Raw genomic sequence first — 12,408 nt, forward strand, 5'->3', positions numbered from 1 at the left:
GCTGTAGCTCTCTGGCGGGGGGGTTTGGCACCCTCACCAGCCCTCGCGAACTGGATTGGATGTCTGGCTGGAGCGGAAGTTCTGCTATTCGCCTCCTTTCTGCAGGTCTCTGACACCTCTGCCAGCTTCCTCAAGACTTGGTCGTGTCGCCATCTGTAGCGGCCCTGCGACAACGCTGTCGTGCAGCCTGACAGGATGTGTTGGAGGCTTGCATTGATGGTGTTGCAGAGGGGACAGGTGTCTTCGGCACCAAACCACTGGTGGAGGTTTTGGGGACAAGGCAAGGTGTCGTACGTTGCTCTGATCAGGAAGCTGAGCCTGGCTTGGGGGATCTTCCACAGGTCAGACCAGGACATAGACCTGTCTGTGAGACCTTCCCATGATGTCCAATGACCTTGCTGGCCCTGGGACATCGCTTTGATGTTTAGGCGTTCCTGCTCAGTTCTTGCCACTTCTGCCACCACCATGGCTCTCCGGTCTTTTTTGGAAGCCTTTGACCAGAACAAGGGAGCTTCGCCACTCCCAAGGCCTGCTCGACCTTCCTGAACTCTGCCGACCACTTCACGGTGCTTCAGCCTGCAGATTGCCGTGTCGACCTCTTCTTGGGCTTTCCACTTTCTTCCTGTTCTTATCTGGGTGCCCGCTGCTCTCACCAGCTGGTCAGTGGATTCCCTCAGCTCCAGCACCAGCCGAGCCTTCTCTTGCTTGTATCCCAGGCTGATGGATCGCAGTGGTAGTTGAAGCGAGTTCCTACCAAAGAGGCCTACGTCTGAGAGGCACCTTGGTAGTCCCAGCCACTTTCTGATGAACGAGTTTGCCAGCCCGTCCATCTTGCTTACCACTGAAGAGGGGATTTCACCATCCATCCATCCGTTTTCTACCGCCTGTCCCTCCAATTATGTCATGTCTGTTGATCATGTTTTTGTTTGGCTCGGTTCTGTTTGGTTTTTGGACTCTTTTAGTTTCTGTTTACGCTCCATTGTCTTTGTTACCATGTCAACCCATTAGTTGCACCTGTTTTCACATTCGGACTCACACACCTGTCATCAATCATGTCACTAGTATTTAAGCCGGTCCTTTTCAGTTAGTCTGTCTGGCGACATTACCCTTGCTACTTCTGTACTACTCATGCTACCCTTGACTTCTGCTACCCATGTTACCCATGCTACCATAGTTCCATGCCAAGTGAGTTTTGTCTATTTTCATGTCATAGTAAGTGTTTTTGTTTTCATGTCCATAGCTTTTGCCCAAGTGCTCGTTTATTGTTTTCAAAGCCAAGTTTGTACCTCCGCCTTGTGCGCGCCTTTAAGTTTGTTCTTTTTGTTAGTGTTGAAATAAATAATGTCCTTACCTTCACGCCATGTCCGATACAACTTTTCTTGCATCTCGGGAAAACAAACCCCCCATAGTCTACGTTTTGACAAATTAAACTTAAATTTTAAAACAAAAAGGCGTGAATGACACTAGAGAAAAGCACTTCAAATATCAAGTGAATTTGGGATTTTAGGTCACATGACCAGGAATCTTTTGAAAAGAAACCATGATTTTTATTATCCAAATGTTGTTGTTTTTTTATAAAATCCTATTTTTAAAAAAAAGAGTGTATATTATAATAAAAAATGATATAATTAGGAAAGAATGGGTGTGCACGTTATTACGGAGGTAGAACTATTTATTTGACCTCCTTTTAAGATTACTCAGTGTTTTGATGTAGAAGATATACGGAGGGAAATATCCACCGTGAAAGCAACTTGACCGCCGTAGCAAGGGAAGACAACAATCACACAGCCAGAAAATCCACATTAGTGTACGCATGCGCGCCAGGCTCTGAGATAAATAGTCATTTCCTCCCACCCCGTCTGTAAGAGTTCCATTTAAAAAGGTTGGTTTTACCCGGTCTTTCGGCTTACGGCCATACTACCCTGAACACGCCCGATCTCGTCCGATCTCGGAAGCTAAGCAGGGTCGGGCCTGGTTAGTACTTGGATGGGAGACCGCCTGGGAATACCAGGTGCTGTAAGCTTTTACACTCACGCCAGAGAGCGCTGTTTCTCATTTCTTGCACAAAAAAAAAAGGAAATGGTTTTTATTTCACTTTCAGTTCACTTTACCCTAACATGACAAATATTTATCCATCTTTGGGCTGTTTTTGCCATCTTACCCGGCTACAAAAACACATGTCATATTATAAATTCACCAGTCACGGACTTTTGAGCGCTGATAGTCCGTCAATATGTTCAACACCGGGGTGATATGAACCAATCAGCGTGCCTCATTCCAACATCTCCAACTTTCTAAGCCAATCAGATCCGCCTCTGTCCAACTTTCTTCAACACATTTAATATTTGGCTAATGACAGAACGGCTAGTTGACTTCTGGCCTCATTTGCATATTTCAAGACAATGTAATTTATTGACGGTCCCTAAGCATAAAGCAGTGTTGAGCGCGGCACCTCTCCTGCAATCTCCCCGCAGCATGAGAGAGCAGTGTGGGCACAGTGAGGGGGAGCTTCCGCTGGAGCTCCGGAGGCAAATATCCACCGTGAGAGCAACTTGACCGCCGTAGCAAAGGAAGACAACAATCACACAGCCAGAAAAAACATATTAGTGTACGCATGTGCGCCAGGCTGGAATATAAATAGTAAATTCCAATTTAAAAAGAGAGTAAGAGTTCCATTTAAAAAGGTTGGTTTTACCCGGTCTTTTGGCTTACGGCCATACTACCCTGAACACGCCCGATCTCGTCCGATCTCGGAAGCTAAGCAGGGTCGGACCTGGTTAGTACTTGGATGGGAGACCGCCTGGGAATACCAGGTGCTGTAAGCTTTTACACTCACGCCAGAGAGCGCTGTTTCTCATTTCTTGCAAAAAAAAAAAGGAAATGGTTTTTATTTCACTTTCAGTTCACTTTACCCTAACATGACTAATATTTATCCATCTTTGGGCTGTTTTTGCCATCTTACCCGGCTACAAAAACACATGTCATATTATAAATTCACCAGTCACGGACTTTTGAGCGCTGATAGTCCGTCAATATGTTCAACACCGGGGTGATATGAACCAATCAGCGTGCCTTATTCCAACATCTCCAACTTTCTAAGCCAATCAGATCCGCCTATGTCCAACTTTCTTCAACGCATTTCATATTTGGCCAATGACAGAACGGCTGGTTGACTTCCGGCCTCATTTGCATATTTCAAGACAATGTAATTTATTGACGGTCCCTATATCAAGATACAGGTGATGGAATTCCTCCTGGGCATTGCTGCCTGACGCACCTCCTCCAGTGCCTTTTGACAGGTGTGCTGTGACACCCCACTGAACAACTCTGTGGGCATAAACGGGTCATCAGCTGGGGACCACCATTCATTAACGTTTCGCTCCTTTAACCCCAGAACGTCTCATGGTGGCGGAGCGATGGCAGGGATATCTCCCTGCCACCCCCTGCTGATGCCCTAGGTGTTTGCACCCCAACTCTTATTCTTCCTCCTTAGCCACAGCCAGAAGCTGCCTTTGTCCGCCTCCTCTGCCAGCTCTTTCATGGCTTTCCGATGTCCCGCTCCTGTGCATCCAATGTCTCGGAGTAGGCGAGCAGTTGAGGAACCCACAAAGCCCCTACACCCCACTTCCACAGGGCAGATGACAGCTTTCCAGCCAGCCTCCCTGCACTCTGCTGCCAGGTCAGAGTACTTTGCTCGCTTCCGCTCACAAGCAGCCAACAACCCTCCCTCCCATGGGACAGTGAGCTCGACCAGAAGAACCGTCCTGCAAGCCTCTGACCAGAAGACCAGGTCTGGTCGTAGTGATGTTTTCGACGACCTCCCTGGGGAACTGGAGCTGCTTCCCCAGGTCGACCCTCATGCTCCACTCATTTCCTGGTGAGAGGAGTCTCGCTGTAGCTCTCTGGCGGGGGGGTTTGGCACCCTCACCAGCCCTCGCGAACTGGATTGGATGTCTGGCTGGAGCGGAAGGTCTGCTATTCGCCTCCTTTCTGCAGGTCTCTGACACCTCTGCCAGCTTCCTCAAGACTTGGTCGTGTCGCCATCTGTAGCGGCCCTGCGACAACGCTGTCGTGCAGCCTGACAGGATGTGTTGGAGGCTTGCATTGATGGTGTTGCAGAGGGGACAGGTCTCTTCGGCACCAAACCACTGGTGGAGGTTTTGGGGACAAGGCAAGGTGTCGTACGTTGCTCTGATCAGGAAGCTGAGCCTGGCTTGGGGGATCTTCCACAGGTCAGACCAGGACATAGACCTGTCTGTGAGACCTTCCCATGATGTCCAATGACCTTGCTGGCCCTGGGACATTGCTTTGATGTTTAGGCGTTCCTGCTCAGTTCTTGCCACTTCTGCCCCCACCATGGCTCTCCGGTCTTTTTTGGAAGCCTTTGACCAGAACAAGGGAGCTTCGCCACTCCCAAGGCCTGCTCGACCTTCCTGAACTCTGCCGACCACTTCACGGTGCTTCAGCCTGCAGATTGCCGTGTCGACCTCTTCTTGGGCTTTCCACTTTCTTCCTGTTCTTATCTGGGTGCCCGCTGCTCTCACCAGCTGGTCAGTGGATTCCCTCAGCTCCAGCACCAGCCGAGCCTTCTCTGTGTGGGCACAGTGAGGGGGAGCTTCCGCTGGAGCTCCGGAGGCAAATATCCACCGTGAGAGCAACTTGACCGCCGTAGCAAAGGAAGACAACAATCACACAGCCAGAAAAAACATATTAGTGTACGCATGTGCGCCAGGCTCGAATATAAATAGTAAATTTCAATTTAAAAAGAGAGTAAGAGTTCCATTTAAAAAGGTTGGTTTTACCCGGTCTTTCGGCTTACGGCCATACTACCCTGAACACGCCCAATCTCGTCTGATCTCGGAAGCTAAGCAGGGTCGGGCCTGGTTAGTACTTGGATGGGAGACCGCCTGGGAATACTTGTTGCAAAAAAAAAAGGAAATGGTTTTTATTTCACTTTCAGTTCAATTTACCCTAACATGACTAATATTTATCCATCTTTGGGCTGTTTTTGCCATCTTACCCGGCTACAAAAACACATGTCTTATTATAAATTCACCAGTCACAGACTTTTGAGCGCTGATAGTCCGTCAATATGTTCAACACCGGGGTGATATGAACCAATCAGCGTGCCTTATTCCAACATCTCCAACTTTCTAAGCCAATCAGATCCGCCTATGTCCAACTTTCTTCAACACATTTAATATTTGGCCAATGACAGAACGGCTGGTTGACTTCCGGCCTCATTTGCATATTTCAAGACAATGTAATTTATTGACGGTCCCTATATCAAGATACAGGTGATGGAATTCCTCCTGGGCATTGCTGCCTGACGCACCTCCTCCAGTGCCTTTTGACAGGTGTGCTGTGACACCCCACTGAACAACTCTGTGGGCATAAACGGGTCATCAGCTGGGGACCACCATTCATTAACGTTTCGCTCCTTTAACCCCAGAACGTCTCATGGTGGCGGAGCGATGGCAGGGATATCTCCCTGCCACCCCCTGCTGACGCCCTAGGTGTTTGCACCCCAACTCTTATTCTTCCTCCTTAGCCACAGCCAGAAGCTGCCTTTGTCCGCCTCCTCTGCCAGCTCTTTCATGGCTTTCCGATGTCCTGCTCCTGTGCATCCAATGTCTCGGAGTAGGCGAGCAGTTGAGGAACCCACAAAGCCCCTACACCCCACTTCCACAGGGCAGATGACAGCTTTCCAGCCAGCCTCCCTGCACTCTGCTGCCAGGTCAGAGTACTTTGCTCGCTTCCGCTCATAAGCAGCCAACAACCCTCCCTCCCATGGGACAGTGAGCTCGACCAGAAGAACCGTCCTGCAAGCCTCTGACCAGGAGACCAGGTCTGGTCGTAGTGATGTTTCGACGACCTCCCTGGGGAACTGGAGCTGCTTCCCCAGGTCGACCCTCACGGTCCACTCATTTCCTGGTGAGAGGAGTCTCGCTGTAGCTCTCTGGCGGGGGGGTTTGGCACCCTCACCAGCCCTCGCGAACTGGATTGGATGTCTGGCTGGAGCGGAAGGTCTGCTATTCGCCTCCTTTCTGCAGGTCTCTGACACCTCTGCCAGCTTCCTCAAGACTTGGTCGTGTCGCCATCTGTAGCGGCCCTGCGACAACGCTGTCGTGCAGCCTGACAGGATGTGTTGGAGGCTTGCATTGATGGTGTTGCAGAGGGGACAGGTCTCTTCGGCACCAAACCACTGGTGGAGGTTTTGGGGACAAGGCAAGGTGTCGTACGTTGCTCTGATCAGGAAGCTGAGCCTGGCTTGGGGGATCTTCCACAGGTCAGACCAGGACATAGACCTGTCTGTGAGACCTTCCCATGATGTCCAATGACCTTGCTGGCCCTGGGACATCGCTTTGATGTTTAGGCGTTCCTGCTCAGTTCTTGCCACTTCTGCCACCACCATGGCTCTCCGGTCTTTTTTGGAAGCCTTTGACCAGAACAAGGGAGCTTCGCCACTCCCAAGGCCTGCTCGACCTTCCTGAACTCTGCCGACCACTTCACGGTGCTTCAGCCTGCAGATTGCCGTGTCGACCTCTTCTTGGGCTTTCCACTTTCTTCCTGTTCTTATCTGGGTGCCCGCTGCTCTCACCAGCTGGTCAGTGGATTCCCTCAGCTCCAGCACCAGCCGAGCCTTCTCTTGCTTGTATCCCAGGCTGATGGATCGCAGTGGTAGTTGAAGCGAGTTCCTACCAAAGAGGCCTACGTCTGAGAGGCACCTTGGTAGTCCCAGCCACTTTCTGATGAACGAACATTAGTGTACGCATGCGCGCCAGGCTCTGAGATAAATAGTCATTTCCTCCCACCCCGTCTGTAAGAGTTCCATTTAAAAAGGTTGGTTTTACCGTGTCTTTTGGCTTACGGCCATACTACCCTGAACACGCCCGATCTCGTCCGATCTCGGAAGCTAAGCAGGGTCGGGCCTGGTTAGTACTTGGATGGGAGACCGCCTGGGAATACCAGGTGCTGTAAGCTTTTACACTCACGCCAGAGAGCGCTGTTTCTCATTTCTTGCAAAAAAAAAAAGGAAATGGTTTTTATTTCACTTTCAGTTCACTTTACCCTAAAATGACTAATATTTATCCATATTTGGGCTGTGTTTGCCATCTTACCCGGCTACAAAAACACATGTCATATTATAAATTCACCAGTCACGGACTTTTGAGCGCTGATAGTCCGTTAATATGTTCAACACCGGGGTGATATGAACCAATCAGCGTGCCTTATTCCAACATCTCCAACTTTCTAAGCCAATCAGATCCGCCTCTGTCCAACTTTCTTCAACACATTTAATATTTGGCCAATGACAGAACGGCTGGTTGACTTCTGGCCTCATTTGCATATTTCAAGACAATGTAATTTATTGACGGTCCCTAAGCATAAAGCAGTGTTGAGCGCGGCACCTCTCCTGCAATCTCCCCGCAGCATGAGAGAGCAGTGTGGGCACAGTGAGGGGGAGCTTCCGCTGGAGCTCCGGAGGCAAATATCCACCGTGATAGCAACTTGACCGCCGTAGCAAAGGAAGACAACAATCACACAGCCAGAAAAAACATATTAGTGTACGCATGTGCGCCAGGCTCGAATATAAATAGTAAATTTCAATTTAAAAAGAGAGTAAGAGTTCCATTTAAAAAGGTTGGTTTTACCCGGTCTTTCGGCTTACGGCCATACTACCCTGAACACGCCCGATCTCGTCCGATCTCGGAAGCTAAGCAGGGTCGGGCCTGGTTAGTACTTGGATGGGAGACCGCCTGGGAATACCAGGTGCTGTAAGCTTTTACACTCACGCCAGAGGGCGCTGTTTCTCACTTGTTGCAAAAAAAAAAGGAAATGGTTTTTATTTCACTTTCAGTTCAATTTACCCTAACATGACTAATTTTTATCCATCTTTGGGCTGTTTTCTACCCTTGACTACCCATGCTACCATAGTTCCATGCCAAGTGAGTTTTGTCTATTTTCATGTCATAGTAAGTGTTTTTGTTTTCATGTCCATAGCTTTTGCCCAAGTGCTCGTTTATTGTTTTCAAAGCCAAGTTTGTACCTCCGCCTTGTGCGCGCCTTTAAGTTTGTTCTTTTTGTTAGTGTTGAAATAAATAATGTCCTTACCTTCACGCCATGTCCGATACAACTTTTCTTGCATCTCGGGAAAACAAACCCCCCATACTCCACGTTTTGACAAATTAAACTTAAATTTTAAAACAAAAAGGCGTGAATGACACGAGAGGAAAGCACTTCAAATATCAAGGGAATTTGGGATTTTAGGTCACATGACCAGGAATCTTTTGAAAAGAAACCATGATTTTTATTATCCAAATGTTTTTGTTTTTTTATAAAATCCTATTTTTAAAAAAAAGAGTGTATATTATAATAAAAAATGATATAAATGATATAATTAGGAAAGAATGGGTGTGCACGTTATTACGGAGGTAGAACTATTTATTTGACCTCCTTTTAAGATTACTCAGTGTTTTGATGTAGAAGATATACGGAGGGAAATATCCACCGTGAAAGCAACTTGACCGCCGTAGCAAGGGAAGACAACAATCACACAGCCAGAAAATCCACATTAGTGTACGCATGCGCGCCAGGCTCTGAGATAAATAGTCATTTCCTCCCACCCCGTCTGTAAGAGTTCCATTTAAAAAGGTTGGTTTTACCTGGTCTTTCGGCTTACGGCCATACTACCCTGAACACGCCCGATCTCGTCCGATCTCGGAAGCTAAGCAGGGTCGGGCCTGGTTAGTACTTGGATGGGAGACCGCCTGGGAATACCAGGTGCTGTAAGCTTTTACACTCACGCCAGAGAGCGCTGTTTCTCATTTCTTGCAAAAAAAAAAAGGAAATGGTTTTTATTTCACTTTACCCTAACATGACTAATATTTATCCATCTTTGGGCTGTTTTTGCCATCTTACCCGGCTACAAAAACACATGTCATATTATAAATTCACCAGTCACGGACTTTTGAGCGCTGATAGTCCGTTAATATGTTCAACACCGGGGTGATATGAACCAATCAGCGTGCCTTATTCCAACATCTCCAACTTTCTAAGCCAATCAGATCCGCCTCTGTCCAACTTTCTTCAACACATTTAATATTTGGCCAATGACAGAACGGCTGGTTGACTTCTGGCCTCATTTGCATATTTCAAGACAATATAATTTATTGACGGTCCCTAAGCATGAAGCAGTGTTGAGCGCGGCACCTCTCCTGCAATCTCCCCGCAGCATGAGAGATCAGTGTGGGCACAGTGAGGGGGAGCTTCCGCTGGAGCTCCGGAGGCAAATATCCACCGTGATAGCAACTTGACCGCCGTAGCAAAGGAAGACAACAATCACACAGCCAGAAAAAACATATTAGTGTACGCATGTGCGCCAGGCTCGAATATAAATAGTAAATTTCAATTTAAAAAGAGAGTAAGAGTTCCATTTAAAAAGGTTGGTTTTACCCGGTCTTTCGGCTTACGGCCATACTACCCTGAACACGCCCGATCTCGTCTGATCTCGGAAGCTAAGCAGGGTCGGGCCTGGTTAGTACTTGGATGGGAGACCGCCTGGGAATACCAGGTGCTGTAAGCTTTTACACTCACGCCAGAGAGCGCTGTTTCTCATTTCTTGCAAAAAAAAAAAGGAAATGGTTTTTATTTCACTTTCAGTTCACTTTACCCTAACATGACTAATATTTATCCATCTTTGGGCTGTTTTTGCCATCTTACCCGGCTACAAAAACACATGTCATATTATAAATTCACCAGTCACAGACTTTTGAGCGCTGATAGTCCGTCCATATGTTCAACACCGGGGTGATATGAACCAATCAGCGTGCCTTATTCCAACATCTCCAACTTTCTAAGCCAATCAGATCCGCCTCTGTCCAACTTTCTTCAACACATTTAATATTTGGCCAATGACAGAACGGCTGGTTGACTACTGGCCTCATTTGCATATTTCAAGACAATGTAATTTATTGACGGTCCCTAAGCATAAAGCAGTGTTGAGCGCGGCACCTCTCCTGCAATCTCCCCGCAGCATGAGAGAGCAGTGTGGGCACAGTGAGGGGGAGCTTCCGCTGGAGCTCCGGAGGCAAATATCCACCGTGAGAGCAACTTGACCGCCGTAGCAAAGGAAGACAACAATCACACAGCCAGAAAAAACATATTAGTGTACGCATGTGCGCCAGGCTGGAATATAAATAGTAAATTTCAATTTAAAAAGAGAGTAAGAGTTCCATTTAAAAAGGTTGGTTTTACCCAGTCTTTCGGCTTACGGCCATACTACCCTGAACACGTCCGATCTCGTCCGATCTTGGAAGCTAAGCAGGGCCGGGCCTGGTTAGTACTTGGATGGGAGACCGCCTGGGAATACCAGGTGCTGTAAGCTTTTACACTCACGCCAGAGGGCGCTGTTTCTCACTTGTTGCAAAAAAAAAAAGGAAATGGTTTTTATTTCACTTTCAGTTCAATTTACCCTAACATGACTAATTTTTATCCATCTTTGGGCTGTTTTCTACCCTTGACTACCCATGCTACCATAGTTCCATGCCAAGTGAGTTTTGTCTATTTTCATGTCATAGTAAGTGTTTTTGTTTTCATGTCCATAGCTTTTGCCCAAGTGCTCGTTTTTGTTTTCAAAGCCAAGTTTGTACCTCCGCCTTGTGCGCGCCTTTAAGTTTGTTCTTTTTGTTAGTGTTGAAATAAATAATGTCCTTACCTTCACGCCATGTCCGATACAACTTTTCTTGCATCTCGGGAAAACAAACCCCCCATACTCCACGTTTTGACAAATTAAACTTAAATTTTAAAACAAAAAGGCGTGAATGACACGAGAGAAAAGCACTTCAAATATCAAGGGAATTTGGGATTTTAGGTCACATGACCAGGAATCTTTTGAAAAGAAACCATGATTTTTATTATCCAAATGTTTTTGTTTTTTTATAAAATCCTATTTTTTAAAAAAAGAGTGTATATTATAATAAAAAATGATATAAATGATATAATTAGGAAAGAATGGGTGTGCACGTTATTACGGAGGTAGAACTATTTATTTGACCTCCTTTTAAGATTACTCAGTGTTTTGATGTAGAAGATATACGGAGGGAAATATCCACCGTGAAAGCAACTTGACCGCCGTAGCAAGGGAAGACAACAATCACACAGCCAGAAAATCCACATTAGTGTACGCATGCGCGCCAGGCTCTGAGATAAATAGTCATTTCCTCCCACCCCGTCTGTAAGAGTTCCATTTAAAAAGGTTGGTTTTACCTGGTCTTTCGGCTTACGGCCATACTACCCTGAACACGCCCGATCTCGTCCGATCTCGGAAGCTAAGCAGGGTCGGGCCTGGTTAGTACTTGGATGGGAGACCGCCTGGGAATACCAGGTGCTGTAAGCTTTTACACTCACGCCAGAGGGCGCTGTTTCTCACTTGTTGCAAAAAAAAAAAGGAAATGGTTTTTATTTCACTTTCAGTTCACTTTACCCTAACATGACAAATATTTATCCATCTTTGGGCTGTTTTTGCCATCTTACCCGGCTACAAAAACACATGTCATATTATAAATTCACCAGTCACAGACTTTTGAGCGCTGATAGTCCGTCAATATGTTCAACACCGGGGTGATATGAACCAATCAGCGTGCCTTATTCCAACATCTCCAACTTTCTAAGCCAATCAGATCCGCCTATGTCCAACTTTCTTCAACACATTTAAAGGCCTACTGAAACCCACTACTACCGACCACGCAGTCTGATAGTTTATATATCAATGATGAAATCTTAACATTATAACACATGCCAATACGGCCGGGTTAACTTATAAAGTGACATTTTAAATTTGCCGCTAAACTTCCGGTTCGAAACGCCTCTGAGGATGACGTATGCGCGTGACGTAGACCGGGGAACACGGGTATGCCTTCCACATTGAAGCCAATACGAAAAAGCTCTGTTTTCATTTCATAATTCCACAGTATTCTGGACATCTGTGTTCGTGAATCTGTTTCAATCATGTTCATTGCATTATGGAGAAGGAAGCTAAGCAAGCAAAGAAGAAAGTTGTCGGTGCGAAATGGACGTAATTTTCGAACGTAGTCAGCAACAACAGTACACAGCCGGCGCTTCTTTGTTTACATTCCCGAAAGATGCAGTCAAGATGGAAGAACTCGGATAACAGAGACTCTAACCAGGAGGACTTTTGACTTCGATACACAGACGCCTGTAGAGAACTGGGACAACACAGACTCTTACCAGGATTACTTTGATTTGGATGACAAAGACGCAGACGTGCTACTGTGAGTATGCAGCTTTGGCTTCTAAACATTTGATCGCTTGACCGTATGTGCGCAACTTTTTTTTGCGTATGTACGTATCCATCCATCCATCCATCTTCAACCGCTTATCCGGAAT

General features: G+C 46.8%; 1 protein-coding gene, 8 non-coding genes and 1 pseudogene across 9 annotated transcripts in view; all 10 read left to right on the plus strand.

Annotated features, from left to right (window-relative positions):
* The window catches only part of uba6 (ubiquitin like modifier activating enzyme 6), a 113,211-nt gene that overhangs the window by 43,703 nt on the left and 57,100 nt on the right, over nt 1-12,408 (plus strand). The gene's annotated exons all lie outside the window — the stretch shown is intronic.
* Nucleotides 1,905-2,023, plus strand: LOC133634325 (5S ribosomal RNA). The gene has a single exon (XR_009821949.1). It is a non-coding gene; the product is annotated as a 5S ribosomal RNA (ribosomal RNA).
* LOC133634292 (5S ribosomal RNA) lies at nt 2,707-2,825 on the plus strand. The gene has a single exon (XR_009821922.1). It is a non-coding gene; the product is annotated as a 5S ribosomal RNA (ribosomal RNA).
* On the plus strand, nt 4,814-4,932 carry LOC133634306 (5S ribosomal RNA; annotated as a pseudogene).
* On the plus strand, nt 6,866-6,984 carry LOC133634326 (5S ribosomal RNA). The gene has a single exon (XR_009821950.1). It is a non-coding gene; the product is annotated as a 5S ribosomal RNA (ribosomal RNA).
* LOC133634327 (5S ribosomal RNA) lies at nt 7,667-7,785 on the plus strand. The gene has a single exon (XR_009821951.1). It is a non-coding gene; the product is annotated as a 5S ribosomal RNA (ribosomal RNA).
* Nucleotides 8,678-8,796, plus strand: LOC133634330 (5S ribosomal RNA). The gene has a single exon (XR_009821953.1). It is a non-coding gene; the product is annotated as a 5S ribosomal RNA (ribosomal RNA).
* On the plus strand, nt 9,468-9,586 carry LOC133634346 (5S ribosomal RNA). Its single transcript, XR_009821969.1, has one exon. It is a non-coding gene; the product is annotated as a 5S ribosomal RNA (ribosomal RNA).
* LOC133634300 (5S ribosomal RNA) lies at nt 10,269-10,387 on the plus strand. Its single transcript, XR_009821930.1, has one exon. It is a non-coding gene; the product is annotated as a 5S ribosomal RNA (ribosomal RNA).
* Nucleotides 11,280-11,398, plus strand: LOC133634331 (5S ribosomal RNA). The gene has a single exon (XR_009821954.1). It is a non-coding gene; the product is annotated as a 5S ribosomal RNA (ribosomal RNA).

The sequence above is a fragment of the Entelurus aequoreus genome, linkage group LG18 (genome assembly GCF_033978785.1).
Source record: "Entelurus aequoreus isolate RoL-2023_Sb linkage group LG18, RoL_Eaeq_v1.1, whole genome shotgun sequence".
NCBI lineage: Eukaryota > Metazoa > Chordata > Actinopteri > Syngnathiformes > Syngnathidae > Entelurus > Entelurus aequoreus.